Consider the following 16,978-nt stretch of genomic DNA (forward strand, 5'->3'; position numbering starts at 1 on the left):
TTTAGCTCTAGAATTTCTTTTTGATTGCTCTTTATAATTTCCGTCTTTTATTGATATTCTCATTTTGTTCAGACATCACCTTACTAATTTCCTTTGGTCTTTTTGCATGGTTTCCTTCAGCTCATTAAATGTAATAAAACAGTCAGTGTAACATCTTTGACTAATAATAGTATGTGAGCTTCCTCAGGAATAATTTCTGTCAAACTCTTTATTTCCTGTAACTGGACCGTACTTTTCTGGTTCTTCATATGTGTTGTATTTTTTGTTGAGAAGTGTGTATTCCAAGCATGATGTTGTGCTAGCTCTCTGGAAATCTAATTCTCCCACTCATCAAGGATGACAGTTTCTTTGTTGATCACTGGAGCTATCCTTTTGTGGCTTTTCCATACTGTTTTTGAAAAGTGTATATTCTTTGTGTGTATGTTCACTGAAGTTTCCCTTCTGTTGTCTCTACCATCAGCCAGTGTCCTGACAATGACTTCCTTAAATGGCTCCCAAAAGAGACCAAAAAAAAAAAACTGTTTCTTTAAATTCTCTCATGTCTGGAAGACACTTCAGCTCATGGGGGTTACAACGATGGCCAAGCTGCATGGCTGCCACTCAGTGATCAAAACCAGGATCAGAATCCACAGCTTTTGAAGGACAGTGTCCTTATTACCTACTCTGGGTCCAGCAAGCCACACCAGGCGTGTGTGTGGGCTGCTGTCTCCATAGCTGCCTGCTCCAGAGCTGGAGGATGAGGAATAGTAACCACCACCTCCCTAAAGTGGAAATTAACAAAACTTTCCAGCCTCTTCATCCAGCTCTCTCCCAGATGCTGCAAGTGTTCTGCTCTACTCGTGTTACAAGTAGTTGCTTCAGATAGTTCCTGGCAGTTTGATTGTTGGGTCAGTGGAAGGATAGATTCCTGGAGCCATCTTCCCTGATGTCACTACAATATATTTGGTACTTATCCATGTACAATCTGTATGTTTGCAGGGTCTTATGTCCTGCAAACTTGCTAGACTTGCTTGTTAATTCTAAAAGTTTTTTACTGGATTCCTTAGGATTTTCTATATACACAATCATGTCATATGCAAAGAGAGATCGTTCTCCTTCTTCCTTTCCAATCTGGACATCTTTTGTTTCATTTTTTAATCTAATTGTCCTTGTAACTTTCAGTAAATAGTGAATAAATGTGATGACAGAGAACAACCTTGTTTTTTTCCTGATCTTAGAGGAAAAGCATTTAGTCTTTCACAATTAAGTTTGGTGTTAGATGTGGATTTTTCATAGATGCCCTTTATGAGAATTGGGGAGTTCCCTTCTATTTCTAATTTGTTGATTGTTTTTATCATGAAGCAGTGTTGCATTTTGCCAAATGCTTTTTCTCCATCTATTGAGATGATCATGTGGACTTTGTCCTTTATTGATGTGGTGTATCACATTAATTGATTTTCAGATATTAAATCAACTTTGCATTCCTTTGGATATATACCATTTGGTCATGGTGTATAATTCTTTTTATTTATGAATGGATTTATTTCACTAATTTTTTAAAGTGTTTTTAGTATACATTCATTAAAGATATTACTCTGTACTTTTGTGTGATGTCTTTGCCTATTTTGGCATCAGGGTAATACAGGCCTCAGAATGAATTGGGAAGTGTTCCCTGCTCTCCTTTCTTCTGGAAGAATTTATTAAAAGATTTGTATTAACCCTTTCTTAACATTTTTTGGAATTCACCAGTGAATTCCATCTGATCCTGGGGTTTTCTTTGTGGGAATTTTTTGGTTGCTAATTCAGTTTGTTAATTTATTATAGATCTATTTGGATCTACTGTGTCTTAATGAGTCAGTGTTGGTAGTTTGTGTCTTTCTAAGAATTTGTTCATTCCATCTAAATGATCTAATTTGTTGACATACGGTTGTTTCTAGTGTTCCCTTATGATTCTTTTTATTTCTGTAATGTCAAAAATAAAGTCCTCTCTTCAATTTCTGATAATAGTAATTTATGACTTCTATTTTTTTCCTTGGTTACTCTACCTAGAGTTTGTCAATATTTTTAAAGAACCAACTTTTGGCTTTATTGATTTTCTCTGTTAATTTCCTGTTTTCAGTTTCATTGATTTCTGTTGTGGTTTTTACAGGTTCTGCTTATTTTAGGTTTAGATGGCTGTTCTTTTCTCTAGTTCCCTGAAGTGGAAGCTGAAATTATTGATCTTCAATCTTTCTTCTCTTTTTACTCTTATGTATTTAAGGCCAAACATTTCCTTGTAAACACTGCTTTCACTGCATTCTACAAATTTTGAAAATTTGTATTTTCACTTTCATTTGGTTCAAAATATTTAATTTATCTTGAAATTTCTTTGACCCATGTGTTATTTAGAAGTGTGTTGTTTAACCTCCAAGTATTTTGGAATTTTCCAACTATCTTTCTGTTATTGAGTTACAGTTTAATTTCACTGTGGTCTGAAAACATTCTTCATATGATTCTATTCTATTAAATTTGTTAAGATGTGTTCCATGTCCAAGAATGTGATTTCTTAGTAAATCAACTCTGCCATTAATGGACTCCTCTCTCTTGACATTTATGGTAATCTCAGTTTTGCATTTCTCTATGATTTTAATAACCAATTGTGGATATCTTAACATTACAGTTTGTTTTGCCTGTTTTCTTGTTGCCTTTGGTATGCCTTTTAAATCTTTAATCTATAGGTGGCCCTTTTGTTCTTTTTTTCTTACAATTTATTTGTTAAGATATTCAGTCCTTTAACTTGTAATTTCCCACAGTCTGATTTTTGCTGATTGTACCTGATAGTATAGTTTAAACATGAGTCTCTGTCCTCTGGACCCGAATTGTGGTCAGTTCATATTTCATTTTTCTTTTGGTAGGACTGCGTGTGGTATTGTGTTCTTTCCACTGGAGTTACTTAGTGTCTAATTATCTCTTTTTGTGATGTCAGCAGCCAGCAGGAGCATCTTCAAGTTGACTCTTTATTTTTCTTTTTTTAATGCAGGTACTGGAGATTGAACCCAGGACCTCATGCGTGCTAAGCACGCACTCTGTTACCCTCCCCGCCAAGTTGACTCTTGATTCTTTTTTTATGGTCTTGCTCTGTGGTATGGCAAGATATTCTGAATATACCTTGTATATTTCCTGCTTTTCAAGTTGGTCATTTCTCCAAGAATCCCTGATTTCATTTACTGGGAAGTGGTGTTTAAACAACACAAGCTAGGCAGAGGGGCATAATTATTGCTATTGGGCTTGTAATCGTTTCTAGGACTTTTTAGTAGACAAATCCACAAACACCTGTCCAAGTGAAGTGTTTAACTGTAAGGTTAGCCCCCTACTCCTTTCCAGAAACTGATCTTTAGAAGCAAGTCACTAGGTATAGCTCCCGTTCAAGGGGTGAGGAAGTAAGCTCCCTGCAAGGTCTCCCTCATTTTTTAACAGTTGTGCTATACGTCTGAGGTCAGCACGTCAACAGTAGTCAGTATCCTATATTCTCCTTTTCAACGTTCAATTAGTATTAATTCTAGAAATAACTGTGTATTTAATGCCTACCATCACCCCCTATGTCAACATCCCTCTTCATTCTGCTGTCTGAAGCTTGTTCTCCAGTGAGTTCTTCAGGAAGGGCTGGGAGGCAGAATATTCCTTCAGTTCTAGTGTTCAAGTAATAGTTCGTCCACACCTTTTATTAATTGAATGTCTGACCGACTTTAATAAAATTCTTGATTCACATATAGTTTATTTTTTATTTTACAAAGAGGAAGTGGAAACTTTACAAAGAAAGTGTATATAATCTTTTCATTCAAACTAGCCTACCAGTGTTTTAAAAAGTCTCACTTATAAGTTAACTTCTACCACTTTAATAGCTTGCGATTTTTTTTAATTAAAAAAAATTTTTTTTACCCTTAAGGGAGGCGCTGGGGATTGAACACAGGGCCTTGTGCATGCCAAGCACACACTCTACCTTCCGCACCTGGTGGTTGGTATTTTTAAAGCACTCTCAGGGATTTGCGGGTACCAGGTTGCTACAATTATTGCAGTCCAGCTGTGAATCACCCCTGCTTTTTCTTCTTGTTACATTTATCCTTATCCATATGCTCCGAGTTTTCCATGCTGCATAATAAATTACCACCAACATAAAACAACAGTATTTATGATTTCAGTGTCTATGCTCTCGGAAGTCAAGCACAGCGTCACACCACAACCCCCATCAGGGTTTCGCGAGGCTGCTCTCCTGCTCACCGCCAGGGTTGGGACCTCACCTATGTCCTCTTCCAGTAGCTTCCTGGCATAATTCATTTCCTGTTGAACTCATGGTGGCTTTGCCTCTTCCGGGCCCAAAGGAGTGCTTTTCAGGCTTCTTAACTCCAAAGGCCAGGTGGGCATAGTGACCACAATGGACGGCAGAGTCAGAACGGCAGCTGGAATAGTTTGACCAGCCATGGTGCACAGACCAATGGCGTTGGCGACTTAATCGTGGTGCTGCTAGAGGTGAAATAGATGAGAAGCCTAAATTTGCTTCCTTGATCTGGTTAAGCAGAAAAGTTCTGGGTCAAGTGATCAAAGTCTAACTCCAGTCATAAAAACAGAGAGTCACACCCCCTCAGTCAGTTCTCAGACATGAGCCAGTTTACAGACCCAGAACCTCTTAAATGAAGGGGAGTCTGGGTCCTCTTGAGGAAGGACCCCGGTCACTCCCGAAAATGTGTACTGTTAATCTTTCTCCCAGCCTTCCCCAAAGGGACAAGCGGCCTTTCCCTGGGACAACTATGCGTTGAGGAAAAGGAAATAATCAGACCTGTCAAGGACACTGGCTGTGAAGGGGCATTGATCCCAGGAGACCTGAAATGTCACTGTGCCCCCTAGTTGCAGCAGGAGCTTATGGGGTTCTGGTCAGCAGTGGAGTCTCAGCTCAGGGCCATCTCAGAGTGGACCCAGTAGGTCCTCAACCCCACCCTGTGGTTATTTCCCCAGGTCCAGAAGGCATCATTGGAACAGACGTACTTGGCAGCTGGCAGCCTCCCCACACTGGTTCTCTGACCTTCAGAGTGAGGCCTGTTACAGTGGGAAAAGCCAGATGGAAGCCGTTAGAACAGCCTGTACCCAGAAAAACGATCAATCAAAGCCATACTGCGTTCCTGCAGGGACTGCAGAGGCCAGTGCCACTCTCCAGGCCTTGAAAGTTGAAAGTGGTGGTTCCCACCTCATCCCCATTCAGCTCTCCCGTGTGGCTGCACAGGAGACAGATGGATCTTGGAGAAGGACAGTGGATTATCACAAACTTAAACAACTGGTGATTCCAACTGCAGCTGCTGTACCGGATGTGGTTCCATTGCTTGAGCCAGTTAAGTCATCCCCTACCCCTGGTATGCAGCTATCCATCTGCAAAATGCCTTTTCCTCTCCGCCTGGCTGTGAGTCTCACCAGAGCAGTCAGCTTTCAGCCGGCAGGGCCAGCAGCACAGCTCAACTGTGCTACCTCAGGGGGCTGTCAGCTCTCCAGCCCCAGGTTACAGTTTAGTCCTTGGGCATCTTGATCCTCTTTCCCATCCACAAGATGTCACACTGTTCCTTTACATTAAAGACATTATGCTGATGAGACCTACCAAGCAGGAAGTAGCCAACTCTAGACTTACTGCTAAGACGTGCGTCAGAGGAAGAGAAATAAATCCAGGAAAATTCAGGGACCTTCCACCTCAGTGGGATTCCTAGGGATCCAGTTGGGTGCAGCATGTCAAGATAGCCCTTCTCAGTTGAGGGACAAGGCCTTTCCTACAACCAAGAAGGAGGCGACCCAAAGTGGGCCTCTGGATAGTGGGTGCGACATAGCTTCATCACAGTGTGTTATTCCAGACCATTTACTGAGTGACCCCCAGGCTGCTGGTTTCAGGTGGGGCCCAGAATGAGAGAAGATTCTGAAACAGGTCCTGGTTGCTGTGTCCTGTGATGCATCAGATCACATGACCCGTCACAGCCAGTGGTGCTGGAGTGTCCACGCAGAGGGGATGCTGTTCGTATGTGAACCACATCACAGGCCCTTAGGATTTTGGAGCAAGACCCTGCCAGCCTCCACGGGTAACTATCTCCTCTGAGAGGTAGCTCTTGGCCTGCTACAGGGCCTCAGTAGAGACTAAATGCTTGACCGCGGGCTGCCAAGTTATCCTAGGACCTGAACTGTGCATCACGAACTGAGTGTGATCTGACTCATCAAGCCATGAAGATGGATGTCGCAGCAGCACCCCATCCCCAAACGAAAGTGGTGTAGATGTGTCTGGGCCTGGGCAGGCCCTGAAGGCACAAGTAAGCTACTTGAAGAAATGGCCCTGATGCCCACAGCCCGCATTCCTGCTGCATTGCCTTCTCCCTCCCAGCCCGCACCCCTGGCCTCATCAGTAGCTCCCTCCGCTCCGTCTACAGAGGAAGAAAAGACTCGGGCCTGGTTTATAGATGGTCCCACGTGACACACAGGCACCACCCAAAAGTGGACAGCCACAGCGCTGCAGCCCCTTCCGGGGACATCCCTGAGGGGCAGTGTGATGGCAAAGTCCCCCAATGGGCGGAACTGCAGACAGCACACCTGCCTGTTCACTTGGCAGGAGGAATGAGCAGATGTGTGATTATATACCAGTTCATGGTTGTGGCCACTGATTTGGTTGGATGGCCAGGGACTTGGAAGGAATAGGATTAGAAAATTGATGACAAAGAAATTCGGGGAAGACCTATGTGAATAGACCTCTCCAGGCAAAAGATGTGAATATATTTGTGTCTTAAGTGAATGTTCACCAAAAGGGGACCTCAGCAGAGGAGGATTTTAAAATCAAGTGGATAGGAGGACCTGGTCAGTGGGTACCAGGCAACGTCTTTCCAGACTGTCATCTCCCAGTGAGCCCGTGAACAAAATGGCCATGGTGACAGAGATGGAGTTTACTTGTGGGCTTCCATTCATTAAGACCAGCCTCTCTCTGCTACCAGCAGCGGGGGTCAACCCTGAGCACCCCTGTGGCCCCATCCCCCTGGGGTGATTTGCCAGCCACCTGGTGGCAGGTTGATTACGTTGGACTGCTTCCATCGTGGAAGGGGTGACATTTTGTTCTCACTGTAGTAGACACTCTGGACATAGAGTTGCCTTCCTTGCACACCATGCTTCTGAGAAAACTACCATCCATGGACTTACAGAATGCCTTATCCACTGTCACGGCATTCTACACGGCATCGCTTTAGATCAAGGAATTCACTTCGCAGAGAAATAAGTGTGGCAACCGGTCCATGATCATGGAGGTTACTAGTCTTACCATATCTTCCACCATCCTGAAGTAGCTCACTTCATAGAATGGTGTGATGGCCCTTTGAAGACCTGGCTACAACACCAGCTAGGTGGCTGTGCCTTTGAGAGCTGGGTGAAGGTTTTCCAGAAGACTGTACATTGTCTGAATCAGTATCCCATCTGCGGTGCTGTTTCTCTGATACCCGGGATTCACAGGTCTAGGAATCAAGGGATGGAAATGGGAGCGGCACACTCATTGTTACCCTTAGTGACCCACTAGCAAAATTTTTGCTTCCAATTCCTGTGACTTTGCTCTGCTGGCCCAGAGGGCTTAGTTCCAACAGGAGGAATACTTCTACCAGGAGACACGATGATGATTCCACTGAACTCAGAGTGAAGACTACCACCCGGCCTCTGTCAACAGGCAAGGGAGGGAGTGACTGTGGTGATCCATCCTAACAACCAAGGGGAGACTGGACTGCCATGCCATGATGGAGGTAAGGAAGGGCGTGTCTGGAATACAGGAGATCCCTTTGGACGTCTTAGTATTTCCATGCCCTGTGATCCAGGTCAATGGAAAACCATCCAGGCAGAACTACTAACGGCCCAGACCCTTCAGGAATGAAGGTTTGAGTCACGCTGTTGGGTAGATTAGATAGAAATGAGCACTGGGCAGAGGGAGAGGAACGGGAAAGGAACAATCCAGAACACAAGGAACCTGCACTGTCAACTAACCAGAGCACAGGGAATCAGTTAATCAATCGATTAATTAATCAGTTACAAAACCAGGATATAAAAACAGGAGGAAGGAGAGAGCGGCGCCGTTTTCCCCCTCTTGGCTTGGCCCACTCCCAGTTCTCGGGCGTGTACTATCTTTCACTATTTCGTCTACTTCGCTAATAAAATTTTCCTTAGCACTCCTTTTCCTGTCTCTCGTCAAAAATCTTTTTTTTTTTTGAGTGACGAAGAACCAAGGTGATTCTAATTTTCCTTTTCCCGGTAACAACCCCACCAGGTGAAGGACCATGACCAGTTGAGGTGCCTGCTGAAGGCAAAGTGAATATAGAATGGATAGAGTTATAAATACCATCTTGGGAGGTGGGTGGCACAGCTCAGTAGAGCACATGCCTGGCATGCATGAGGTCCTGGGTTCAGTCCCCAGTGCCTCCACGAACAAACAAACAGCAAAGGTAAGATAAATACCACCTACGACCACATGACCAGGTAATTCTCATGAGTATGTCCTCCTTATGAAAACAGACTGCATTATATCACCAGCTTTCTTGGTTCCCCAGTTTACAGACAGCAGAGGGTCGGACTTTCTTGGCTTCCATAACCATGTGAGCAAATTGCTATAATAAATCTCTTACATTTGTATCTATTTATCTATATGTCCTATTGGTTCTGTTTCTCGGGAGAACCCTAATATATACAGTTTCCATGATTCAGGAGCTCAGGATAACATAACTGGGAGCCTGATCAGGGTCTCATAAGGCAGCAACCATGGTATCATGCAGGGCTGGGGTATCATCTGAGTCCTCGTCCAGGCTCCCATGCTTTCTGGCAGAATTTGTTCCTGTTGAACTCATGGTGGCTTCCTTCTTCGAGGCCCAAAGGAGTGTCTTGGGCATCTTTTAAAGGGCTCGCTTGATTAGGTTAGGACCACCCAGGATGGTCTCCCTTTTAATTAACCTAGAGTTGATTGATTAGGGCCCTTAATCACATCTGCAAAATCCCTTCAGCTTTGCCACGTGATGAAATCAAACCATGAAAGTGAAATCCCATGATATTCACAAGTCCCACCCCCACTCAAGGGGAGCCACCCTAGATGTCTATAGACCACAAGCTGATTTAAGAGAGGTGGGGATTTTTGTTGTTGTTGTTAAGTACGTAACATAATTGCATTTTGGAAAACACACTGCTTTCTTTTCTGATCACATCATCATCACGTCTTGAGTTTCTAATGTGAACAAGGCCTAGGGTTACGTCTGAGGACAGGGAAAGCAAAGCATGTTTTATTGTAGACCGTACATAAAGAAGAAAAGCAGCAACAGACAGCAGCACGCACTAAGCGGTAAATCAGGTGCATAAAATAAGAGTGCTTCCAGGGTTTGGAGAAGGAGATCATCACAGGATAGGAATGACAGAATGAGGTTAGCAATTGAGCTACATCTCAAAATTGAACAAATATTTATTAAGCCCCAAGTGACACTGTGGGGATTGAAGGATGAATCCGTCTCTGCCTTCCAGGATGGTAGAGTCTGGGAGGAGAGACAGATACTGAACAAGATGAATGTGGGCAGATTAAAAAGCTGGCAGGTTAGAGGCAGAAAATACATAGGGGAGAAATCCTGTTATATTAAAGGATAAATAAGCATCTGCAGGAAAAGGGAGAAACAAGAAATAGCAAAGCTTGACGGGCTAGGGGCAAGAGGAAGGCGGAACAAGAGAGAAGCCCCCACGTGGTCCAGGGCCTCGGACTCCCCGCTCCAGGGTTTTGACTTCACCCTAAGAGCCCTGGGAATTCTGCACAGGCTGGAGAGGGACGTGGAGGGCATTACAGGCACCACGTAGGATTTTGCTTCCCACATTTTTTCAGTTACCCCCAGGAAAGCTAATCAACATCTCTCAGCCTCAACTGCCACGTCGGTTAAACTGGGATAATAATAGTTCCCATTTCTGAGTTGTTGATGAGATGATTAAATGGAATATTCTGTGCAAAGCCTCGGAGAGTGTTCCAAAGGGCCAATACTCAGACAGTGATGAATATTTAGCTACTTGGCCAGAGATGAAGAATCTCTAGGTCAGAAATTAGTAAAGTGTTGGGGGAACAGGGAAATCGGGTGAAGGGGGTCAAAAGATACAAACTTCCAGCTCTAAGATAAATAAGTAAGTCCTGGGGCTGTAATGTACAGCACGGTGACTCCAGTTAACAATGTATTTTGAAAATTTGAAAGGTGCTAAGAGAGTATATCTTAAAAATTCCCATCATAAGGGGAAAAAATGTGACTATGAGAGGTGATGGATGTTAACTAGACCTATTGTGAACATTCTGCAAAATATACATTTATCAAATCATTATGCTCTACACCTGAAACTAATACGATATTCCATGTCAATTATAGTTCAACAAAACCTGGGAAAAAAAGAAATTAGTAAAGTTTGACATTGCAGTGATAGTAAGGAATGAAATCACTCCAAAACATGCTTAAAGGCATTTGAAAAACTTCAGATGATGACTTTTTTGTCATGTCTGACTTTTATATAAAAATTATATATTGTCATTATTTTTAAACTAATCCACTCAGAGAGGTACAAAGAAGAAATTAATAAATTTCCTAAAGTTCTACCACTTAGAAAAAAAAATCAATGTTACAGTGATCATAGTTCTGGACTTTACTTGGATGACGGGGAGGTAATTGATATGAAAGACAGAAATCATTTTATAGAATGGATTATACCACACACTTTTTTATATAAAAAGCATTAAATTTTATTAATTTAAAGACCAAAAAAACTAAAGTGAAACGGGGAAATTACAGAATTTTATACAAGAGATGTTAATTCTTTTTTTAAAAAATCTCTCTTTTCATACACAGTATATGTTATGAACGTAACTAAACTGCACATCAAAGGGACAGACATAAGGAAAAAGGGATACAGGAGAGTTGCTGCAAAAACCCTACCTGGTTAAGTTTCTGAACTTCAGGGACAAAAAATTCTTCAGACATCCAGGCAGAAAGAGGAAGCATCATGTGAAGACAATTCAGTGAGGAACAAATAGTCTTTTCCACAAATGATACCAGGGAACTGGGTATCCACATACGAAAGGATGATTTTGGACCCTCTCCTTGTACTATATGCAAAAACTGGGTCAAAATGGCTCAAAAACCTATACACAAGAGCTAAAATGATAGAACTCTGGGAAGAAGACCCGAGACCATTGAGTTAGGTAATAATTTCTTAGATACGATAAATACCAAATGCACATGTGATACTTAAAAAAAGTTGATACTTGAAACTTTATCAAAATTTAAAACTTTTGTGCTTTGAACAACACCATCAAGAGAGTGAAAAGGAAATCCTCAGAATGGGTGAATATATTTGTAAATCTGGTATCCTCTAAAGGACTTGTATCTAGAAAGTTTAAGGAACTCTTACAACTCAATAATAGGTAACCTGATTTTTTAATAGGCAAGGGTGATGGAGGTTATAGCTCAGTGGTAAGAGTGCATGCCTGGCATGCATGAGGTCCTGGGTTCAATCCCCAGTACCTCCATTAAATAAATAAATAAACCTAATTATCCCCCCTCCCCCTCCATGAAAAAAAAATTAAAAAGATTATTTCAGTAAAAAAAAATAATAAATGGGCAAGGGATTTGAAGAAACATTTATTCAAAGAATCTCTATAAATGGCCAGTGAGCGCATGAAATGCTTAACATCCTTTGTTATGCAAATTCAACACCATAAGAAGAAACAAATGCACACCCTTTAGGGTTACTACAATAAATAAAATGACAATAACAAGTATTGTCCGCAATGTGGAGGACTTGGAACCCTCATATGCTGCAGGTTGGAATGGGAAATCGGGTAGCCACTCCGGAAAACATTCTGACAGTTTATCAAAGTGTTAAACATCGTGTTACCACATGATCCAGCAATTCCACTCCTAGCTCTCCACCCAGGAGAAATGAAACGTCTGTCCACACAAAAACGTGTACATGGATGTTCATGACAGCATTATTCACAATAGCCTAAAAGTAGAAACAACCCAAATATCCATCAACTGATGAATAGATAAACAAAATATGATCTGTCCATCCATACAGGGGAATATTGTTTAGCCATAAAAGGGGATGGATACACGCCCCACCTGGATGAACCCTGAAAACATTATGCTAAGTGAAGGAAGCAGACACCAAAGACCAAACATCACATGATTCCAGCTACCTATGAAATGTCCAGACAGGCAGGTCCAGTGTGGATCACCGGTTTTGGAGGGAGAGAACGGGAGGGACTGCTAATGAACAGGAGGCTCTTCGGGGGGTGATGAAAATCTTCTAAAATTAGATTATGGTGATGGTTCGCAAACCCCTGTAAATATACCAAAATCCATTAAATTGGACACTTAAACAGGTGGATTTTATGATATGCCAATTATATCTCAGAGCTTTTTTTTTTTAAAAAAAGCAGGTGGTTTCAAGGGTCAAAAATGGGACTCACCTGAGACTTCTCCCTGCCAACCCCAATCACAGAAAGCTATGGGGGAGGGGGAGGGTCTGGCTCAAGTGGCAGCGTGCATGCCTAGCATGCACAAAGACTTGGGGTTCAGTCCCCAGTGCCTCCTTTAAAAATAAATAAACCTAATTACCTCCCCCACCAAAAAAAAAGGAAAGAAAGCTATAGGGCAATGTCTACAAAATTCTAAAGGAACGACTGACCTAAGAATTTCATACACAGTCAAGGTACCTATTCAGAGACAAGAACAGCAGACAGACTGCTGACGAAACTACCAAAGGATGAAATCTAAGCAAATAAGTAAGATTCAAATTAAAGAATTCAACAACAGAGAAGCCGAGGTAAAAGGATTGGAGGAAAAAATTATTTAAAGCAAGTCAAATATAGAACCAAGATGAGACAATAGACAAAATAGGATTTGAAATAAAATGTCAATATTATCAACAAAGGAAGATAATTGACTCTCACCGATGAGGAGGAAAATGTTAAACTTCCTTCCTCTTCCCCTCCCTTCCTTTTGATTTTGTTGTTTGTATGTGGTTTTCTTTTTTTTTTAATTGAAGTATAGTTGATTTACAACGTTGTGTTAGTTTCTGGTGTACGGCATAGTGATTCAGTTATACACATATATATATATATATTCTTTTTCATATTCTTTTTAATTATAGGTTGCTACAAGCCATTGAATATAGTTCCCTGTGCTCTACAGTAAAAACTTGTTGTTTCTTTTACCTAGAGTAGTTCATGTTTGCAAAACCCAGACTCCCAAGTTATCCCGTCCCCCCCATTCCCCTTTAGTAACCATAGGTTTGTTTTCTATGTCTGCGACTCTCTTTCTCTTTTGTAATTAAGTTCATTTGTGTCTTTTTGTAGATTCCACATATAAGTGATATTATATGATATTTGTCTTTCTCTGTCTGACTTACTTCACTTAGTATGATGATCTCCAGGTCCATCCATGTTGCTGCAAATGGCATTATTTCATTGCTTTTTATAGCTGAGTAGTATTCCATTATATATATGCCACAACTTCTTTATCCAGTCATCTGTTGATGAACATTTAGGTTGCTTCCAAGCCTTGGCTATTGTAAATAGTGCTGCTATGAACACTGGGGTGCAGGTATCTTTTCAAATTAGAGTTTTCTCCAGATATATGCCCAGGAGTGGGATTGCTGGATCTTAGGGTAACCCTACTTTTAGTTTTCTAAGGAACCTACATACTTTTCTCCATAGTGGCTGCACCAGTTTACATTTCCACCAACAGTGTGGGAGGGTTCCCTTCTCTCCACACCCTCTCCAGCATTGCATGTGGTTTTTAAGGTGGTCATTAGAGGCTTGAGTTTAGACTGTTCCACGGGAACAAACAGCTGCACATTCTCAGTGGCTCAACAGCGCAGGTGTTCCTAGCCCACGTTCCTCCGTACCTAACACTGGTGGCCCCAGGACTCTGCTGCGCACAGTCACCTAGAGACCCAGATGGACAGAAGTTTACTGTCTCATGGCTGCAACTCCAGGAATGCCAGGCTCACAGTCAACATGCCAAGGAATACCCTGCTGATCAGGGTTCCTGATTCACACAGGCAATGAGATGCTTGAGCCCAGAAGTGAGACTTGTCACTTTGACTCAGCCCATCACCCCGTCTCAGCTGCGGGGGAGCAGGAAAACGTAACTTCAGATGTCCCCGGGGGAGAGGGCGGCCTGAATATAGACAAGCTCTAGAAGGGTCGTCCCCGGCTTTGAATATATCACTGAGATGCAAAGCATCAGGAGTGGCAGAATCTTGGCTTCTGTGCTTTTGAAAAAGACCTCCCCTGTCCCGGGGAGCTAATGCCCGCAGCCCTGTCCTGGGTGAGCCTGGGGGTTCAGTACTGGTCAGCGGCAGCCTTGTGGTCCTCGCAGGCGCTGTGGGAAGATGCAGTCTTGATTGATTCTGCCCAAACGGCCTGGAGCCCAGCGGCTTCTCTCAAGAGGCGTCCATGACTGTCCACAAATTCTTCCCCTCCCTCAAGCAGCCAGAATGGATTCTTGTCATTTGAAATGGAGAGCCCTTACTGACAGGGGCCTGCTCTGCACATGGCAGTTAGGATCAGACAGCGGGGGAAATGGTCCATTCTCATCAACTTGGTCTGTGCTGAGATCTCATGATAGGAAAACCACCTCTGTGGGCTGAGTGCAAAAGATTTTACTCCCAGCTCCCAAATGGGGCCGCTACCAGAATCACCCTTGTTAGCTTGGCTTTTGCAAGACCTCCATGTCCTTTAAGAACAAGAACAGCAGAAATAATGCATCCAGTCAAATATGCAAGAACACGGCCGAACGTGCCCCATTTCCTCCTCAAACCTGAGGACATTGGATGCTTTTTCATTGGTCATGGAACACTATATCTGTCAGCCCTTCAGGGTGAGAGAGAGGAGTCATTTCTCAAGTGCTAAACTGCAGCTAACTGCCAAACTATCTTGTGCAGTTTCCAGCTACGAAAAGGACACATGCAACACACAGGCTGGGAGAGAATGTTGGCAAATCGCATATCGGACTTGCATCCAGGATACATAAAGAATACTGACAGAACAACATTCAAGAAGATGATCTAATTATAAACAACAAATTCATACTGTAGAGCACAGAGAACAATATTCAATATCTTGCAGTACCCTGTAATGAAAAAGAATATGAAAACGAATATGTGTATGTTCCTATAAGACTGAAGCATCGTGCTGTACGCCAGAAATTGACACAACATTGTAATCTGACTATACTTCAATTTAAAAAAAAAGATCCAATTAAAACAAAGGCAGAGGATTTGAAGAGCTATTTCTCCAAAAGAGATACACAAATAAACAATATCCACATCAAGATATTAGAGGAATGAAAATCAAAACCACAATGAGATACCAATTCATGCCCAGTTGGATGGCCGGTTATAATTTTAAAAGACAGATGATAACAAGTATTGTCGAAGACGTGAAGTCATCGGAGGGTTCATACGTTGTTGGCAAGAATGTGCAATGGTGCAGCCATTCTGGAAAACAATCTGGCAAGTTCCTCAAAATACTAAAACTAGAGTTTCCAGAGTTACCGTATGAAACAGCAATTCCTCTCCGGGTACGTCGCCAAGAGAAATGGAACACGTCCACAAAAATATTTGTAAGTACATGCTCACAGCAGCATTCTCCATAATAGCCAAAAAGTGGAAACTATTCAAAGGTCCACCCTCTAATCAGTGGATAAATATAATATGCAATGTACCCATACTACCAATTATTACTCGACCCAAGCTGTAACACGGAGGGACCTTGGAAACATGATGCTGAATAAAAGAAGTTGATCACAAGATCACACACTGTATAATTCCATTCATGTGAATGGTCCAGAGGATGCAACTGCGTAGAGACAGAAAGTCGCGTAGTGGTTTCCAGAGCCTGGGAGGAGGGCTGAGAAGTGACTGTAAAGGGGGTGGGGTTTCTTTGGGACGATGCCAACGTTCTAAAGTGAATTGTGATGGTTGGACAATGCTGAATATACTAATAACCGTGGAACTGTAGACTGTAAAAAAGTGAGTTTGGGGGTATATGAATTATATCTCTATAAAACTGTTACTTGCTAAAAGTACACATAAACAGCTATTTTGCTCAGGTTATTTTTAAGATTTCAACAAGTGTGTTTTTCTCATTTTCAGCTTTTGAAAGTAATTCTGTAAGAAAGCAGGGTACGGTATAGCTCAGTGGTGGTAGAGTGTGTGCTTAGCAGGCACAAGATCCTGGGTTCAATCCCCAGTATCTCCATCAAAATAAATAAGTAAATAAATAAACCTAATTACCTGCCCCCAAAACAAAAAACAAAAAACCCCTAAATAAATAAATAAATATTTTAAAAAAGAAAGTAATTGTACAGAAAGAAAAGCGATAAGCCTCTTGCCAATAAGACGAGGTTAAATTTTGCTTTGGGAAAGAACGGATTTGGGGCTAAATCCTATTAAATGTATTCAGTGCTTAACTGTCTTCCCACCTCCGTCTTCCTTTCCCTGTCAAAGAAGCATTTTCCAAAGACCAAAATGAGAGCTTAAGCATGTTGACCTACAATCATGTCCAGGGTTTGGGGACAGGAATGACCTCAAATGTCTTGTCCCGGTGCCTGGGACGTAAAGCCTCAGGATGCAGTAGGAGGGGCGGACCCTCTGCCAGAGGGTCTAATCCCAACATGCAGCAACACCCCTGCATCATAACTAATCTCTGATCACAGATGTCCAGCATGGTTCATATTTGGATAGGAGATATTGCTTTTAAAAAAAAATTTTTAGTATTTTTTTTACTGAAGTACAGTCAGTTTACAATGTTGTGTCAATTTCTGGTGTACAGCCAATACGTCAGTCACATAGGTATGTACATACATTCATTCTCATATTCTTCACCATAGATTACTACAAGATATTGAATATGGTTCCCTAGGCTATACAATATGAACCTGTTTATCTGTTTTATATA

The 16,978-nt window shown here is 42.1% G+C and overlaps 1 non-coding gene and 1 pseudogene across 1 annotated transcript; both read left to right on the forward strand.

The window, feature by feature from the left end:
* The first annotated feature begins 5,953 nt into the window (after positions 1–5,953).
* LOC140685419 (uncharacterized) overlaps positions 5,954–16,978 on the forward strand; it is a 29,612-nt pseudogene continuing 18,587 nt past the window's right edge.
* TRNAA-GGC (transfer RNA alanine (anticodon GGC)) lies at positions 11,463–11,536 on the forward strand. Its single transcript has one exon. It is a non-coding gene; the product is annotated as a tRNA-Ala (tRNA).

Source organism: Vicugna pacos, chromosome 5 (assembly GCF_048564905.1).
Source record: "Vicugna pacos chromosome 5, VicPac4, whole genome shotgun sequence".
Taxonomy (NCBI): Eukaryota; Metazoa; Chordata; class Mammalia; order Artiodactyla; family Camelidae; genus Vicugna; species Vicugna pacos.